Source organism: Microtus oregoni, unplaced genomic scaffold (genome assembly GCF_018167655.1).
Source record: "Microtus oregoni isolate MIOR12 unplaced genomic scaffold, Mior012 000009F_ref0000495, whole genome shotgun sequence".
Lineage (NCBI taxonomy): Eukaryota > Metazoa > Chordata > Mammalia > Rodentia > Cricetidae > Microtus > Microtus oregoni.
The window spans coordinates 40441382-40460854 of NW_024543068.1; the positions used below are offsets into that span (position 1 = coordinate 40441382).

Consider the following 19473-nt stretch of genomic DNA (forward strand, 5'->3'; position numbering starts at 1 on the left):
TAGGACCGAAACAGAAACTGTTCTAAAAGCGGGCTATAAATAGTCTCTACTGATCACTGTTGGGCACTTCCTGTACGCCCCTCCCAGATCCCACACTGTCCACACTCATAAACACTGTTTCCAAGCTTCACAATATTTGGCAAAGCAGTTACTATAAAGAAAAGCAGGCCCTAGGAAGGCTGGGAGGCAGCTAGCAGGTGCGTGGGCTAACTCTGAACTCGGAGAGCTGAGCTCATCAGCATCCCATCAACTTTCTTTAAGGGAGCCTGTCTTCTGGATCCTCAAAGAGGAATGAAAGTTGCCGCTTCGCTCTATTGTGAACATTGCTGGAGGCCATGGCATGCTCCCCCCTTGGAGTCAGGGTATAGTGACTAGCTTTGACCAGATAAATTTGTACTACAAAACATAAAATGTAACAGATCATGTCAGCTACAATCTCCTGTTTAGTACAGTTCCACTGAGGGCTCACATTGTGTATTTTCACCCTCTTCTGCACCATGGTGCGCTAGACACACTGGGTCCTGAAGTTGTCCTGGCCACACATTGTAGCTGAGCTGGGAAAGGTTCAGAGACATCTAGACAGATCACAGAGACAGGAGAGACTCCATGAGATACTAGCCAATTGTACCCAGTCTGCACTTTAGACAAAGGGGAGCCAGGAGATGGGCAAGCCCAGCCTAGTCACTCCACGTTTGAAAAAAATGTATTATCCTAAACTCAACCTCATTAGATCTTCACCAGGGTCAGGGGAAGGCAGAGCAAGGACAGATGCTGAAAATAACCCTAATACCTTTCTGCAGAGTCAGGGACTAGGGACGATGCTGTCTTCCAGATAGGAAATTCAGAACAAATAGGTTTAGATGGGTGTGGCATTGAGGTATGCAGAACAGCCATGTCTGAAAAATTCAGAAAACTGGAGAAGTATTTGACCCCAGGAAAAATTATCAGAGGCTAGAGATCTGAATTCATGAGTAAAAATTTAACCTCAGTAAGATATTTTAGCACAATTTTTGTAGAACAAAACTCGAAAACTATTTGTTATAAATGCACGAACTTCATAGTTTTAATGGATTTTTATTTCAAAAATAAAAAAATTAAAGGAGGAAGATTAAGCAAATTTTGAGATGCCAGATAAATTGTGACCTCTGCTCCTGATATAGTCACCTGAGGATGCCTTAAAAGACGCCTCCTCATTCCCCTCAGAAATGTCTTCAGGAGCACCTTGTCGGACTGTGTTTGTGCTAATGGGTGTGGCTCTAACTCATGCGAAAGGAAACACTCTTCCCAGGAACGTGCCCTCTCTGACAGCATCTTCTCTCAAGTCTATGGAGTGCCGCTTGTTCCACAGCAAGGCAATTGCAGAGCGTGGCTGAGACGTTCTGTGGTGGTTGCTAGTGACGGCGTCATAGCCGCCTACCCAGTGTCAACATATGTCAGGTGCCACTCCGTGAGCCGGGAACATTACCAACAGGCTGGCAAGGCAGGATTTAAACCATCTCCACTTGTCAAATGAGGATGCTTAAGCCCGGCGGAGCTGAGAAACTTGCTACAGTCACATGTCCATAGCAGAGAAACCAGAAACCCACGGCAGACCAGCCGCACCAAGGCCCTTGAATGCTGTGCTTTGCTTCACTTGCTCCTGAGGACTGGTTTTCATCACTGACATATAAAAACAGTTAAAACAAAATAAAAACAAAAACAAAAAAGCTAATATTTTATGATAACAAATGATTTTATTGAACCAAATAAAGTCAATAATTATTTGGCCATTTGACCACAAAAAAAATGGAAATTCCCATATGGTTCAAACTAATAAAAGCAGTCACTCACATTTTTTATAGATGTCTGGGGCCGCAGTATCAATTTCTTAAGAGATACCATACCCAATGGGCGGGGCAAGAGGAACAAAATATTTTATCCCAGTCACTAACTGAATGTATGTGTTGTGGCTAAAAAACAGAACGAATGAATCCACAAGACAGGGCAGCCTGGGGGGGGGGGGGTAGGTACTGTGAAAGAAAGCGATTGGTTGTTTTAAATGAAGCCTTATGTGTTAACTGTGGGCTGGCAACTGTGAACTACTGGGAATTCGAGCCAGAGGCACACAAATGCGAGAAAAGACATATAAACACTATTGCCTAAATATTTGTTATAAAAGCTTAAATGTTGAAATCAAAGCAATAATGTTAACAAGTGGAGCCAATGTGCAGCTCATTCAGACCCCAATGAATGGGATTAGTGCCCGCCCATATAAGGGAGGACCAAGAGAAAACCATGATTCCCTCTTATGGGCAGTTACTCACACCGAGGCTGCAGTGCCTCGATCTTGGAAAGCGACCTCCACAACTATGAAGACTGAGTTTCTGTGCTAAGCTGCCCACGGCGGCCAGTAAACCACAGTTACTGGATTAAGACAATACATTTAACCATTTTCATCTACGTGAGAACAACAAACACACAATATTGGAGCAAGCCATTGAAAGTTGGAAGGTCAAACAATTAACTGTTACAGAGAACCCTGAGAATGAGATATAAAATATTAGAGGAAATAGGAAATAACTCACTCAGATGTAGCCCTTTTGTTTCAGCCCGTGTTTTACTAGGAAGGAAGCCAAGGTTTGGGGAAATTACCCTAACGGGGAATTGAGCTCAGCTTCCTCAGTCCACCAAGGGTTCCCTGATGATTCTGCCTTTGAAGCTGAGCGCTGTGTGAGCTTGGTAGCATCCTTGAGCACTGTAAGTGGCCATGCCACGTGCTGCAGACGTCAGAAAACTCTCAGGTGGTGTTAACCGTTTATCTCATAGCGTGAGACTGAGGAAAGCAGACCTAAAATTCACTTTAAAGTAAACTTAAGTTTTGCTTCCGTCATAAAAAAAAGAAAAAAACCACTGTGAGTTTTCAATTTTGTTCTTCAAAGTGCTTTTCTAATGGCTGCTGCATAGTCCGTCTTCTGAGAAAGGAAGGCTTTCTACAAGTAGTTTGCTGCTAAAATGGGTTAAATTTCAAGAGAAAATAAAACCACCTGTTCTTGAAGAAATATTTCAAAGTGTGACACTTAAAGCAGGCCTTTCAAATACAAACCTGCAGCGGGTATCTACTCCTGACCAGAGTCCACCTCTAACTGACAGTGAGCAGAGAAACAGCTGCCTTGACGAGCGGCTTCATGGTGAGCGCTGCGCCCCTCTGCCCTTCTGCCTTCATGGAGCCGTCCCGCTGGGTTTCATCAGGGTGTTGTAAACAGGGAAGGACAGCTGCCTCCCTCCCACCGCTTACAGCTCTCCCTACTGGGTGCATGTATCCAACGCGCTTTCAATCCTCACCAATCAAACCGCCAAGCATGCTTTTAGTGAACCGTTCACAAAAGCAAATTAATGACACTGTTTGTAAAGGAACTTCAGAGTCACCGGAGGAGACAAGCACCAGTCTGTTGGTCTCTCCATTATGTCTTTTTACTACGTGTGTGTATGCACCTGCGTGAGTTTGGGTGCACCATGTATGTTCATACGTTCGGGATCTGTCTGTCTTTATATATATAAATATTAATGAGTGTAATTTATGTGACTGAGCTTCCCACAGCAGAGGTGGCAATGTGCTTAAAGCCCATGTCAGGCAGCGTCACTGCCTTTCTGAGAGTCCGCCGTCAACCTCACATCCTTTTTTATTATTGTTTTCATTGAACTCTATATTTTTCTCCACTTCCCTCCGTTCCTTTCCCTCCCCTTCTAGCCTCTCCCATGGTCCCCATGCTCCCAATTTACTCAGGAGATCTTGTCTTTTTCTACTTCCCATGTAGATTAGATCCAGGTATGTCTCTCTTAGGGTAATCATTGTCTAGGTTCTCTGGGATTGTGATTTGTGAGCTGGTTTTTCTTTGCCTTATGTCTAAAAACCACTTATGAGTGAGTACATGTGATATTTGTCTTTCTGGGTCTGGGTTACCTCACTCAATATAATGTTTTCTAGATCCATCCATTTGCTCACAAATTCCAAGATGCCATTATTTTTTTCTGCTGTGTAGTACTCCATTGTGTAAATGTACCACATTTTCCTTATCCATTCTTTGGTCAAGGGGCATTTAGGTTGTTTCCAGGTTCTGGCTATAACAAACAATGCTGCTATGAACATAGTTGAGCACATGTCTTTGTGGTATGATTGAGCATCCTTTGGGTATATACCCAAAAGTGGTATGGCTTGGTCTTGAGGTAGGTTGTTTCCTAATTTTCTGAGAAACCGCTATACTGATATCCAAAGCAGCTGTACCAGTTTGCACTCTGTATTTTTCCTACATGTGTGTATGCACCCACATGAGTTTATATGCACCATGCATGTTCAGGCCTCTCTGAGGCCCATGGGAGCATTTGATCCCCTGCAACTTGGGTTACAGGTGGCTGTGAGCCACCATCCCCTGAGCCATCTCTCCTCCCCTTCAATGTACCTGTCAAATGAGCCACAGGGCCCCAGCTCCCTTGCTGGAGCCCCATAGAGAAGACATCGCTGCTGCTCTAACACTATTCCTTACTCCTTCATGACAAATAAGTCAAAATGGTATTAACCAAAACATAGAGGCCAGGATGACAAAGCAAAATCCAAAACATAGAGGCCAGGATGACCAAGCAAAACCTGACAGGGTGAAATTCATCTTTATTTGAGAGGGTTGTAGTGTTGTTTTCTTGAGATGATTATAGTATTATTTTCTTGAAATGGTTATAGTATTGTTTTCCTGAGATGGTTGTAATGTTGTTTTTCTTGAGATGGTTATAGTATTGTTTTCTTGAGATGGTTGTAGTGTTGTTTTCTTGAAATGGTTGTAGTATTGTTTCCTAGAGATAGTTATGGTATTGGTTTCTGGAGATGGTTATAGTATTGCTTCCTTGGTCCTCACTTTCTCAACTCCATTCCTTTTCAGTTTTATTTAAAACATGTATGTTAAAGCTCTAATTACCAGGACTGAGGCTATAGCTAAGTGGTAGAATGCTCCCCCCGGTACATGTGAAACCCTACGTTTGAGTCCCAGGACAACAAAAATTAAACAACAGCAGCAACAAAACCTTGCTTACATTCCATGCTCAAATAAGTTTAGACTTTTCAAAAAATATCTGATTACCAATTACTTTTGTTTACCGCTAAATTCCTGTCTCAGTGTATGAGTCTGATCCTTTCTTGGTTCTGAGAACAACACAAATGTGCTATGGTTGTTTTTATTTGCCTTTGTTTTCTGGCTTACTTTTCTTTTCTGAAGCAGCCGCCTTCCTGAAGCAGGTGTTTCTAGAATTTTAAAGCTACCACTCCAAGCCAGTGTTGAAGAAATATGCATCTCTGTGACTTGCTATGCCTACCATCTTCTCATCATTACTTCCCTATCTTTATCTTTAAATAAAAATAGCAGCAACAGACTTTTATTAACCACACTGGCCACACTTCTGTTTATTTTACAGCTAGTCTTCTATCACATATGACCCTCCTGTTATAGCTGGTAATGGTAGTAGACGGGGCACCTGCAGAGTGATGAAGATTCTTCTTAAAGGGACAATCTCCAATTCACAGAAACAAGAAGACAGGGCAGTATTTGAACAATAAAAAGTGCAATGACAGCGGGTTATTTCACAAGGGGCACAGCCGAGGAGCTGCAGCGACAATGTCAGTGCTGTGAGGACCATGGCTATGCTGATATAAAAAGGGGTTAAGGGTGACACAGCCTGGAGGCTGCTGATCGGACCTGCTGGGTCCAGCTTGGAAATGTCCTAACCCTGACAGGCCTGTGGGTGCAGTGGAAACTGAGCGCCAAGGACGGAGAAGGCCAAGAGGACGCTAGATGATGGTTTTGCTTGAGCCAGTGAAGGAAGGCAATGAGTTGCTAAAAAGGTGTTTACATCAACAAGTCAAATAAGAGAAGATGGTCGGGCAGCCTCGGGCCTGCTGGCGTCACCTCATCATACATGTGCCCGCTTCATCTCAGGTGTCAGAACAAGGGAAGACATCGTCAGGGCTGTCTGCGAGCACAGCCCAGACAATGACACAGCGTTGACTCCGGGACAAGCTCTGCAGGGAACATACATGTGTGCCTTGTGGTTGTCCTGGGATTTTCCCTTTATCAGATGGTGGGCATTTGATGCATTTGTTCATTGCTGACTACCGGTGAAATTATCTGAACTAAGCTGCTTTTATGGCTTGTACAATGATAACCATGGTAAATATCAAGACTGTTACGGTGTGAAGTTCTTGAAGTTCTTGGGGCTCAATCCTTGAAGAGAATCTACCCTTCCAAGAGACAGAAAATCCCCTTTGGAGCTCCCTCGGGCTTCTATTTATTCATATACTCCCCCCAAAAAAGAAGAAGAAGAAGAAGAAGAAGAAGAAGAAGAAGAAGAAGAAGAAGAAGAAGAAGGTTATCACTTTTCAAGGTACCATCATTCATGAGACATCTCTAGGTACCATCTCTCATGTACCACCTCTGTGGCATTGCAGGACAACTATGCAAAGCTACAAACTCCCAGACGCATGCTGCTCTTTCTCTGTCATGATGAGTAAGAATGCTTCCCTATCATGAGGCCCAGGGCCAATCACCAGAGTCTCATTACCACAAATAGTAACTGAATATGGACTGTGGGACATTAGCAAGGCAGAGCTGAGAACGGCTCATTATATTGACTGTAATTCCCTTTCTAATTAAAAAAATATATGAACTCTGCCTGCAGTAATACAACCTCAAATCATAGGTCCCTGGCCTCCTGAGGAGAGGGACGAAGATGATGGGCAAAGAGAGGGAGGGGGAGTGGTAAAAACCATTCCCAGCCGGCATAAATATGTTGTGTAATTAGTTAAATGAGGATTAAAGAAGGTGTGGATAGGGATCAGGTAGGAAACAAAGGGTACGAGAATCAGGGTAAACATTGAACCAATAGGATGGTTAATTAGCTTGCTTTGCAGAGAGGATTTGATTTCTCCCCTGAAAGCAATGGTGGTGGCACAGAAACCTGGCCTCCCAAACATCAGCTGTGGTGTAATTCATCCCCGATTGCCTGTAAAAGCAAGGCCACTGAGTCGCTGGGCACGCTGTTAGTTTCCTATGGGGTAAGGGGTACGGGAGGGGGTCTTTTGCTCTGAGTTATTTTAATAACAGTGGTCTCTTAACTTTAAAGTTCTAAAATTATATCTGACTATCTCAGAGCTAGGGTAGAAGAGAGTCTCAAACCCAAACGCCCACAGGGCCCAAGCAGCACCGAAAGGCACACCAAAGAGTCGGTAAAGAACTGACCGCAGCCTTTACAGAGTATAGCAGAGAACAAAAATGCAGATTTCTCCCTAGACAGATGTCATTAAGTTCCAAGGTCACAACAGCGAAGTATTGAGCCGCGTAGGCATTTGTCCAACCACACAGGTTATGACATAAGCTGCAAGCCAGGTTCAGGGCAGGCACCAGGCAGTTTGAGAATTTGTTCTGAAAGTCCGACATTCTTTCCCTAGTTGTCATTGTGACTCAAGCGTACCTTTGCAAGACGGCTGCAAGAATCTGGGGCACGCTTTATAGCCGGGATCAGAGGAACGTACAGCTGGTGGAATATAAGAGAAGAAAAAAAACTCTTTTATATCCTCACCAAGTCTTAACCCAAATCAAGAATTCAGATTCCAACAGACACATGCTTCTGGAGAAGAAACCTTATGTTCTAATAATTTAGAATACCTAACAGTCAAGTCCAAAGTCCTACAAAAAGTGATACTCCAACGAAAAAAAATGTTTTCAGTTACCAACAAAAATGCAAGAGCTCTCAATCTTAAGTGGTTTTTGTTTGTTTTGTTTTTCTGCTTTGAAAAACCAAGATGGACACATAAATGTTGCCATGGTTTTAATCTGGAATATTCCCAACGGTTCCTGGTTTAAGCACTTGACAACCAATTGCTGTCACTGTTTGGGGAGGTGAGACACGGGCATGTCTTTGATGCTTACTCTTGCCTCTGCTTCCAATCCAGCGCTCTCCTTTCTGATCCACCAAGATGGGAGGGACTGCCTCCTCAAACTGCTGCCACCATAAACATACTCAATCCTGTGCCATGGCATCCCTGTCCTGGGAGACTCTACCCTCCGAGTCCATGAGCCTAAATCAGCCCCTGCTTTGGAGAAGCATTGGGACATGAAATGGCATGAGAAGGCAACGCAGACAAGAGCAGCCCTCGAAATGCTCACGCAAATGCATAGCTCCAAGGAAATTAATGAAGATACTTGTTTTGAAGCCTTCTCATTTGAACTGATATTTGTACAGCGTGCTAGTATAAACATGCAAGGCTGGAGCCTTGCATGCACACAGCTCCACTGGCGTCTGCCTTCCCAGAACGCTATCTGTACCTACAACCCTGCCCAGGAAGGGAGTTTGCCAGGGAGAGAACTGTTTCACTAGAATCTCTAGCATCTCTGCTTAACTGAGCTGCCTTATACATTCCTCATTTTCATAAGTCAGCTTTGTCAGCTGAGACAGAAATACACTTTCTGAATTATTTTGCCATTATGTTTCTCAGAGTAGCTTATACTAATATGACAATGTTGGCCTTTTGACACATGGCAGGGTTCTAATCCATCCCAAGGAGGAAAAACTGGCTATTATTCAATGTAGTATGTTCCTCTCCATAAATGACCCATGTAGGCATAAACAGATATACAGTTGTAGAGATTTCTATATTAGTACATGGAATCAAAGTAAACAGAATCTTTTTTTTTTTTTCAGTATCGAGGTAAAAGGAATCACCCTAGCGATGGTACCAGCTTATTGCCCTTTCCCTCTAGGATACACTGTATGTAGATGCTCCAACTGTTCCCTAATCGACCTCTCAACCCTCACGCAGAAAAAAAAAAAAAAAACCCTTGGGCCTCCTTGGAGCAGTCCAGGACAAAGGCTAACTTCTTCCCAGAACCTAGAAAAGGCTAATGCACCCAGTGGAATAATATGTCTAAGTATTCACCCCTCCAGAATCAATATCAGTGCGCTGTCAGTGTGTGCATTAGCCTATACTTAAACAAAGGACGGCCCCTAGAGCCCTGTAATGACACCGGGAGTGGATAGCTAGGAATGGGCAAGATGATGCAGAGATGACTGCATTGCACTCCTCAAGCACGAGGCTTCCAGGGTGTTGCCCAAGACTGGGATTCTTGTACCAGACCCCTCAGCACTCGGTTTCAGCCGCTGATACACCCAGCCAATGAACTCAAGAGGTAAATTCATATTAGACCGTCTAGCCTGTGAGAAAAGTTTTGCATTTATTATTTGCCTGGCATTGCCAGCAAATGCAAATATCTTGAGATTTGCAGAACACTACAGAAACAGCTAAGACGGGCACAATGAACTTGAAACGCTAAGGACTCAGATAAGACCCACTTTCAGGGAGACTCCGCCATGCTCACTCCCATCCATGTAGCATTTCCCATGCTCAGACCCAGCTAAAACGACATGCCCAACGAGGGTAGTAGCCAAGGCCTGAGCATCAATTCTGCATCACTTACACAGCGATGGTTAGAGCAATTACTCACACCTGACCAAGATTCGCGCTCTCCTTTAAACAGACCTGAGTGTAGTGAGGCTGCATTCCGCCTGTAAAATCTGATCTCGCAATCGGAATTAGGAGGGGTAGGGGATGAGCAATAAAGTAGAAATGACTAAGGCGGTTCAGACGTTGTAAGACTAGAGCGCTGTGGCGAGCATGCAGGCTTTCCAGCCAGGAGGCACAGGCTTAGAATCATAGTCCGGTTGTTCGTAAGGCATGTGACTTGTCTAACCTAAGAACTGATTTGGTAAAATATGAACACCAGTGCCCAAGCTTGCAAAATGAGACTGTTCCTTCCTACCTCATAAAGTCATCTTAAGACTAAACAAGCTAATACGGAAAGCTTGCTCCAGTAAAACTGATATAATGAGCTTAATAAATATTATAGTTGTTAACACGATTTTTATTTTTATTAGGCCCGCTATGGCCTAGTTATTTAGGAAGAATTAAATCCAACATAATTTTGTAATTCATGAACAAAATCCGTAACCGACAGCCTAGATGGGGTTAACTGCTCATCGGACTTAGCACAGTCTAAACTTGGCCACACAGTCAACATGATTTTGATAAGATTCCAGTTATTATGCACAACGAAATACTTGAGATTCTAGAAAATTTCACTGAGACACCAATAAATCCAGCCACGGAACAATTTCTCCCCCCCCACACACACACACACTGCCCCTTGGGGATGTATTAAAGCGACAGCAACTGAAAGAGCCTTAGCTCGTAATTAAGACACAGCTAAAGAGAGTGCAGCCCCGGCTGTGGCCCTCTAAGACACAGAACACCCGGGTGACAGCTCCGGCTACCAGGGCTTTGTTCTCCTGGAGCAAAAACCATGAAGACATAAAGTTGGGGAAGTGTTGCTGCACACTGTGGGGGCTGGGAGGAGGGTGACAGGCTTGTCTGCGCTGGGCGGATGTTCCACTAGCAACTGTGCAGCAGCCCACACCCGCCAGGGCCCTTCCCCACCCTAAGAGCGTGACTTCACTTTTCTGACACTGCCCTTAAGGAATCTGGCCCCTGTGACTTCCAGTAATTGTACGCGTCACCCATGATGAAGCAGCTGAAAGCAGTGTCAGAAAGAAGAGATAAGAATTAAGGCCAGAGAAGCCCCCACGAAAGCGCCGCCGTGAGCTATTTTATCACTCCCAGAAATTCACATTACCAGACAAGTCTTTTCTCATTCCTTGTCATTGAAAGGCACACTTCAGAGGGATTGTGATGGGTGCTGGGCACGGGGTCCGGACTTGTACTTTAGCCACCAGGCACACTCTCCCTTCCCCCATTGCCATCTTGCTCCTCCCTTTCACCTTAGAGCTTCTGGCTTGGCTGTGCTCACACCCAGCAGAGCTTGCAGCTCACACTACGCCTCAAAAAAAAAAAAAAAAAAAAAGCAGGCAGTGAACGTCCATGCTCCTAAGTGCTTGAGAGAAAAGCCAGGCTGAGTGGACCTCTTCCCTCCCAGTTAGCTGCTTGCCAGCCGTGTACCCTTAAAGGACTCGGGAGCAGCATGCGTGTGGTGTGGGATAAACAAACTAATTAAAACCCAAGCTCTCCCACTCAGGCTAGTGCCTAATGGGCCTGATATGCTCAACTCCACAGGAAAAAAAATAAAGCAATCCAAGCTGTTCCTGCTTCTTAGGGTATATCTGTTACAGGCGCCATCAACAATCTAAGCTAAACATAAAGGAACTCGAGGGTGCTGTCCTTTCCAGTAAGATCATAGAAGTGGGAACTATCAACGGGACTGCCCTGACACCCAGGACCACTCCCTAACTGTAAGGAGGCAGACCGATCAACTGCGCTGACATGTGTCTTCTTTCTCTCCCCTAGCAGCAATCAGTCGCACCAGGGAAATCCGGTCCATTTCATTCCCCAAAACAAAAGGCAAATACACCGTTCCCTACTGACCTCTTGGACTTTCCTTTAGAAAATAAAAAAAAAGGGGGGGGGGGGGGGAGAAGTGTAAAGGGTGTAAAGGCAAGCTCTGGATTAAATGTAAACAATGCCTGTCTGTCCAGAGTTTCAGAATGAGGTGATGTTATGAGTGGAGGTTTGCCTTCCTAACGAGTACTAAGACACCCTGACATTTATCCATCACATCAGCTTGGCTCTAAAGTTAAGCAGAACCACTGGTCCCTCCAGAGTGTCTCGCCTGGTTATCTTTGACTATAACTGCCGCAGAGAGATATGCTCCTCTCCCACGACAAGCCAGCCTGCAAACAGCTCCCGCTACAGCCTCCTAACTATGGAGGGCATGAAGACATCCCGTACAATCAAAGGACATAAATAATTTCATTTGGTTTCAGTCTTTATGCTTTTGATAAATTCTTTCTTGAACACGCGAGAGAACGCCTTTCAGTTGAGGGTTATGTCAAAGGCTTATTCAGCCTTCATTCCTCGCTGTGAGGAACCTAAAACCCAATGGAGGTAAATCCTGAATTCCATTCTGCAAGTCACTAAATATTTCATAAACCACAGAGGCAAATGGGACCAATTAGCCCTGCCCCATAAAAAAGAAACATATCTTTACAATGCTACAATACCATGAACTACACATATACGAGCTTATATGGGCGTTTGCGGTAGAAAATTATCCTGCGTTTATTTTTTTTATTATTATTCCATGAGAACACTAAATATAACAGGCAGAGCCAGAGTAAGAAATCTTTACACTTTGATTCTTACATGCTGCTTGCAGGCCTTTGTCTTAACACAGCAGCCTGAAAACAGAATTAAGCTAAACCAGTACATTTTAAACAGACAACATCCCCCCCCCCCCCCATCTCTTTGCCTGAGCAGACGCCGCCGCCAACCAGCCAACAAAACAACCATGTAATTAAGGCTCGGACATTTAACACTCACCATCTCCTGCTCCCGCCGTCTTCTTTTGATGTTTACAGCACATCTGTAGGATGCAATACTAGGAGATGCCTTGTTTGACCTGCTGCATGATGCTGTGACATCAGTTCAGATGATGCAGCTCATTATGGGAAAGGCTGCTGTTGCTATGGCAACCGGGATGTGCTAGGAATCCTTGCTGCATTTCCAGTGGAGCCCGAGACAATACGGAAGCTCTGTAAGAAACAGACAATATGCAAAATTCAGTCCAAAGGAAGAGGGTTTCTCATTGGACTAAAATCCGTTAAGTTCAAAGGGGATTTTCCTAGAAGAATTTTGGAGGAAAGTATTAAATTACCTCTTTATTTGCTGCTATAGATTTAGAGACTAAAGGTGGGAGAGGACTGTAGGCTCGGGACTGAGAAAATACAAACTCATATTCATGTTTCCCTATCAGGCAATCTGATCATTTCTTCTCTCTGGCTAGTGACAATACCTCTTTAAAAGTTACTGAAAAGGGTTCTAGCTCCTGTTCAAAGACCACAAGAACCAAGCAGGGAGTGAAAAGTAAAAGAATATTTAATATAATAAACAGCTAACCAAGTGAGTCTGAGTCTTGAGAGCACAGACTAATAATTCTCCAAACATGGGCCAAGCCTCGATGGCTAAGTCTGCCCTGACGGACAGCAACCCACAGGACTTGCCACAGCAAGAACTTAGCTGCCACCTAACCTGCAGGGGCACCGGGAAGGGGTCCTATTCCAGGGACCCTTCCCTTGTCCAGCAGAGAACTCCTCGCAGTTACGGCCAAAATGCAGTGTCTTTGGGGTTAAATCCAGAGCAAGTGGAAGACCTGTAGAAATCTCTGGTCACGGCCACTCCCAAGGCTGGGATTTGTTGTCCTCTCCAGGCAGGAAGGCTGCCTACCACAGAGATTACTGCCTCCCCTCCCCCACTGGGCACATTAAAACAAGACTCAAGAAGGGATTACTCCCGTTAGTCAAAGAAAGGGGAGTCCAAAGCAGTGGCTTATTTCCACTCTGAAGTGTAAACAAGCATTGAGTGTGGCACTGAGGAGGACTCAGTGTGGACCAGCAGCCCAGCTCTCACAGAGTTAATACTTGCAGGCCACCGACAGACAGACAGACACAAGCTGACCTACATCCGTTCTATCTTTACAACTCTGAGGAAAAACAACGTCCTGAAAACCCAATAGATAATGAGACAATTCTACCACCCCCTCCTCACTGAGATTTTAAACAGCCCTGTTAATCAGGAGGAAGGAGGGTGGGGCTCAGGTGTCAGTCTCTGTAAAGGCGACCTGATAAAATGCAGGAGGGGTGCCAAGATCCTAGCAGGGCGCACCACCAACCTTGCACAGGGCAGCCCTGCCCCCGGGTGTGGAGCCATGACTGTTCAGAAACAAGGAAGGGGAAAGCAAGAGGAGACACCGTCTAGGCACTCAGCAGTCGGCACAGCAGGGCTCCCTTATCTTAGGTCACATGATACACAGACACATGGACACACACACACACTGGGAAATTAGCATGGAGTCCCTGCAGAGACAAGAGCACTGACCTGGGGGTCAACAAATCCACCTGGGATGCTACTCCCTCCTAGAATTCTGTGTACTGTGACCCAATCTAGTAATCTCTCCTGGGCTCAGGGGTTTCCTCTGAGGGATGATAGACTTGGCTAATAATCATGGTTTGCTATTATTATTATTATTTTGATGATTCAGAACAAAGCTCGACTGCCTTCATTAGGGTGGGTGGAGGGGATAAGAAACCCACAGTCAAGACTGTTGGGTCCTTCTTACCACAGTTACTAACCCTGCCCGCCATAGAGTACTACGGGCCTCTCTCTGGACTCTCGGGCCTCCACAAGAAGATGCGTGAAAGCCATGGAGCCTTCCGGAGATGAAATCCCAAGACCCCATAAAGAGGAGAGGACAGGTCAACAAATGGACAGGTAAAAGATAATGTCATTTTACCCAGATATAAGGAGAATGAAATTATGTCATTTGCAGGAAGTACAAATTATGACACTAAGCAAAATAAACAAGCCAAAGATAGACAAATTCACTTTTTTTTGTTCACAGAATATATATAATATATAAATATATCACATACATATTATACAACTATATTATATATAATAACTTACATGATGTTTATATCATATATAAATATATCATAATGTGATATCTAAATATATTAATATATCATACATATGATATGTATGCTATATTTCATACCTGAACACATTTTCTGTTCATAGTTCCCTTTTCCAGGTTCCAGATATGGTAGAAAAGAGTGAATAGAGCGAATAGAGCAATAAATCTGACACCGGGTCAGGTTTTTAACATTGTGGACTAGCTGAACCGTAACTCACAAGTTGACCCCGTTGGCTGAAAATGGTGGCCATTTGTAGTAGAAGCAAGCTATAAAGCATGTCCTTGCTTTGTGACTGGACCTGTGGTAGTTCACTCCGGACTTCTCCATGTCCTTTGCTCTGCTGCTTACCTGCCAGGGTTGTTTATGAAGATTAGGCTTCATATATATATATATATATATATATATATATATATATATATATACACACATATGTATATATATATGCTACAATGTATCTAATGGTGTCTTAGGCGGTGTTCTACTGCTGTGAAGAGTCACCATGACGGTAGAAGCGCTCATAAAAGAAAGAATTTAATTGAGACTTGCTTACAGTTTCAAAGGTTTATCCCATCATCACAGCAGGGAGCATGGGAACACATAGGCAGACAGAGTTCTGCATCCAGGTCCACAAGCAGCAGTGTTGTACACTGTGAAGACGCATCTGTTTTACCTCTCTGCCTAAGGCACCTTCTGGGTGGTTTAATAAAGAGCTAAACGTCCAATAGCTAGGCAAGAAAGGATAGGCAGGACTTCTGGGGAGATGGAGGAACTCAGGGGAAGAATCTGAGAGGTGGGGATTCACCAGCCAGACATTGAGGAAGTGGGATGTGCGGTACTGAGCAGAGGTAGAGTCACATGGCAGAATGTAACAATATAAACAGGTTAATGTAAGCTTTAAGAGCTAGCTGGGAACAAGCCTAAGCTAAGGCCAAGCTTCCGTTCTTAATAAAAAGTCTCTGTGTCATTATTCAGAAGCTGCTGATCCAAAGAAAGACCCACTACACAGTAGGAAGAGAAAAACACTGTGCCTGGCATAGGCTTTTGAAACCTCAAAGCCCACCACCTTCCTCAAACAAGACCACACCTACTCAGATAAGGACACACTCCTAATGTCTCTCAAACAATGCCATTCCCTGATAACCAAATACACGAGCCCATGGGGACCACTCTTACTCAAACTCCCACATTCTACTCTTTGGACCCATATGCTTATAGCCATATCATAATGCAAAAAAAGCATTCAGTCCTACTTTAAAGATCCCCATAATTTTTCAGTGTCAAGACTGCTGCTAAGTCTTCAAAGTCTGAAGTCTCTTCTGAGACTCAAGGAACGTTCTTAACCAGAACCCCTTTAAAATTTTTAAATTAAAATATAGAACTTCCAACATACAATGGCATAGAATATACACTGTCATTCCAAATGGAGGAAAGGGAGCACAGTCAGGAAATACTGGACCAAAACAAGACCACATTCAGCCAGGTAGACTCCAAACTCTGTATCTCTGTGTCTGATGTCTGAGTGCTCTTCAGATCCCCAACTCCTTTCAGCTTTGTTGACTACCAACAAGCTTCTCTCCTTTGGAGCTGGTTCTGCACCCCGTCTTCCATGTTGCTACTAGGATGGCCCGTTAAGCCCATCTTAACACATTCAACTGCTCTCCTAACCGAAGTCCCAATGTCCACATTCCATCACGAAGCAGCAGGGTCAGGTCTGTCACAGTAATCCCCTACTCCCTTTACCAACTTCTGTCTCAGTCAGGGTTCTGTTGCTGTGAAGAGATACCAAGACCAGGCAAGACAACTTAAATAAAAGAAGGCATTTAATTGGAACTTCCAGTCTCAGAGGTTTAGCCTATTATCATGGCAGAGAGCATGGCGGCATACAGGCAGACATGTTGCTGGAGAAGTGGCTGAGAGTTCTACATCTGGATCCACAGGCAGTAGGAAGATAGAGACACTTGGCCTGGCTTGGGCTTTTGAAACCTCCAAACCCATCCCCAGTGACACTTCCTCCAAGAAGGCCATACCTCCTAATTCTGCTATTCTCTGATGACCAAGCATTCAAGCAATATATAAGCTTGCGGGGGGTATTCTTATTAAAGCTACCATGTCATATTGGAAGACAGAACATACCAGACTTTGTTTATGGCACCATTAGTGGAGGTTCCTTAGCACTCAGATTCCAGGCTGTAGAATCAAATGGTTGGGAAACGGACAATGAAAGCCTGAACAGTGCTGGAGCAGTAGCTGACAGCTTACATTTTGATCCATAAGCACAAGTCAATGAGAGCTAACACGGAGTGGCATGGGCTTTTAAACCACAAAGCCTATCCCTAGTGACATATGTCCTCCAACAAGGCCACACCTCACAATCCTTTCCAAACAGTTCCACCAACTATCCAATATATGAGCCTATGAAGGCCATTCTTACTCAAACTAGCAACAAACTATTCCTGGCACTGACGATTTTACTTGCAGCATAAGATGCCTAGTTGGGGCATTGTTTTCCCTGTTACTTTATGACTTCATTTATAGCCCCTCTATATATGTATATATTAGAAGCTTCTATGGTAGTAGGTTTCCACATGGTTTTTCAAATAACCTTTTATGCTACTTGTCCCTCTCATGGTCCCTTCTTTATACTTTTCTCCCACTCCCCCTTCTCTCTTTAATACCCTAATTTTTCCTTTATCTCTCCATACCTCTATATTCTTTTACCCATATGGGACACTGACTCGGGGAACAACACCGAAGTGAGGTAGAAAGGATGTAAGAACCAGAAGGCAGGAAGGAGCGCTATGTAATGATGTCTCCTGGGCATGGCATGGCCGCTGCACAAGAGCAAAGTCGACATTCCAGCCTGAATGCAAGAAGAGATATGAACCTAGGAATTATTGGTGATTGATGGCTGCTGGAGGAGAGAGCCATTTTTTGGGGGGAAGTATGGCCATTGGTCGGTCGCTCATACCCTGACGGATGGCCCCACACACATATGCACACAGCATCACTAACTAGACTCTATGGATTATACCAAAAAAAGAGAAGAATATGTGTAAGTGATAAGAGAGTGTGTTAGAGGAACCCAGAGAGCGGGGGGGGGGAGGGCTGAGGATATGAATAAGACACACTGTAAGCACAAACAAAATTGTCATGAATAAATGAAAATATTCTAGAAAAAGATGAAGAAATCAAAATAAGCAATTGGCATATAATTAATTGAGCTAGTTTGTGACACCGTGTAAAGTACATGTGAGTGAATACATGAATATACATGAATCATTATAAACGTTTTATGAACAGGAACCTTTGATATTCTCTGCTAAGGGTGACATGTTTGTACTGCCCTCACTTTCCTGCATCTTTTGACATGCAAAGAATGTGAAGAAGAATGTGCAAGATGAGACTGGGGAGGCGAAATGAGTCTCTCGAAGGGTTCAGTCTGAGGGGAGCAACTCCATGTTACTTTATGAAAAGAAGAGAACACTGGTCTTCAGATGGAGATAAAAATACTAATTTCCATCTGGAATCCTAGAAACAGGCTCTTCTCCTCCTCTCTTCACCATGTCTCTGTGATGGTTGAAATGAAAAGGCCCCTACAGGCTCATATATTTAATACTTGATCTCCAGTTAGTGGAACTGTTTGGGAAGGATTAGGGGGTGTGACCTTGTTGGAAGAGGTTTCAGTTAGCTCAGTCGCCTCATGCTTTACATCAGTATCTAATCTCCTGGATACTGCTCCTGTATCATGCCTGCCTGCCGCCACACCTCCTGCCATGATGGCTATGGACTCTCACCCTCTAGAACCATGGGTCCCAAATTAAACACTTTCTTTTATAAATTGCCTGGGTCATGGTGTCTTAGACAATACAAAAGTAACGAACACAGCTCTCCCCTTAACTGCAAACGGTCTCAAACATCTACTTTATGTTGCTAAACTACTAACGAAGCACATACAAGGAAGGAAAGGACAAAATATCCAAATTTTAAAAAATCAAATATTTACTATTGAAAAATGCATGACCACTTTGGTTACAGTGTATCTGCACGTGGTGCATTAGTAATATAACAGTTCTTGCCGTGTTTGTGCATCCATGTGTAACATGGACTTATCTCAGTGCAATACCCTATACCTGAAAATGCGGGTGCTGCTGTTATAGCTCAAGCGTGCTCAGGGCTGTGTGAGAGCACACCCCCGGGCTTTGTTATAAATGATTGTAAGTTTATGTGGTAGTGACAACGCAAAGGTCTTTGCACAGATGCCGTTGTGCAGTTCTCTGCTGGTACATTCATGTGCAGTGAAGTTTCTAAACATAAATGCAGGTTTGAAAAGAAGACAGTTAACAAACAGCCACCCACCGTGCTTAAGATATATATATATATGTATATATTACATATATATGTGTATGTATATATTACATATATAGAGAAATTCAACAAAGAAAACATGTTTATCTTGCTGCAGATATATGAAGACATTAGAACACTCATCCAAATAGATGTATACAAAATTTGGCTCAGTCAACAAAGAACACCAAGATAACAACACACCATGGAGTAACGTTCCTAACGGAAGACTGAAAGTGGTTAAGATACACCAGGAAAGTCCTCACTTACCACCTCTTATTAACGTGGGGGTGAGAGACAGCAACCTGTCCTTGGAACAAACGAATCAGACACCTCTTCCTCACGGGCCTGATGAGCTCTCCATAGTGCGGCACTTTGTCTGTCCCGAACAATAGGAAGCCAGAGGTCGCAGGCAACTTTCCATCTGGCTGTAGCCCAAGAAGAGAAGCAGCTTTTCTCAGAGCAGCTTGAGTCGTCAGCCCGGGGAAGAGAAGGTGTGGACCTTCTCCTGCTGCGATGTGGATAAAGAGCTGTGTCGCCAAGAGCAATGGCGCAGAAGGTCCACGGAGCGCA

General features: G+C 44.0%; 1 protein-coding gene across 4 annotated transcripts in view; it reads right to left on the reverse strand.

Moving 5' to 3' along the window:
* Akap6 (A-kinase anchoring protein 6) overlaps positions 1 to 19238 on the reverse strand; it is a 399217-nt gene extending 379979 nt beyond the window's left edge. The window contains exons 1-2 of one of the 4 annotated variants that reach the window (XM_041658789.1): positions 19171 to 19238; positions 12404 to 12615 (exon numbers count right to left, since the gene is read on the reverse strand). The gene's annotated coding sequence lies outside the window, so the exon portion shown is untranslated. Of the gene's footprint in view, positions 1 to 12403; positions 12616 to 12737; positions 12827 to 19170 lie in introns of those variants that run through there. The other 3 variants (XM_041658788.1, XM_041658791.1, XM_041658790.1) reach the window with 3 other exon arrangements.
* Between the last annotated feature and the right edge of the window lie 235 nt (positions 19239 to 19473).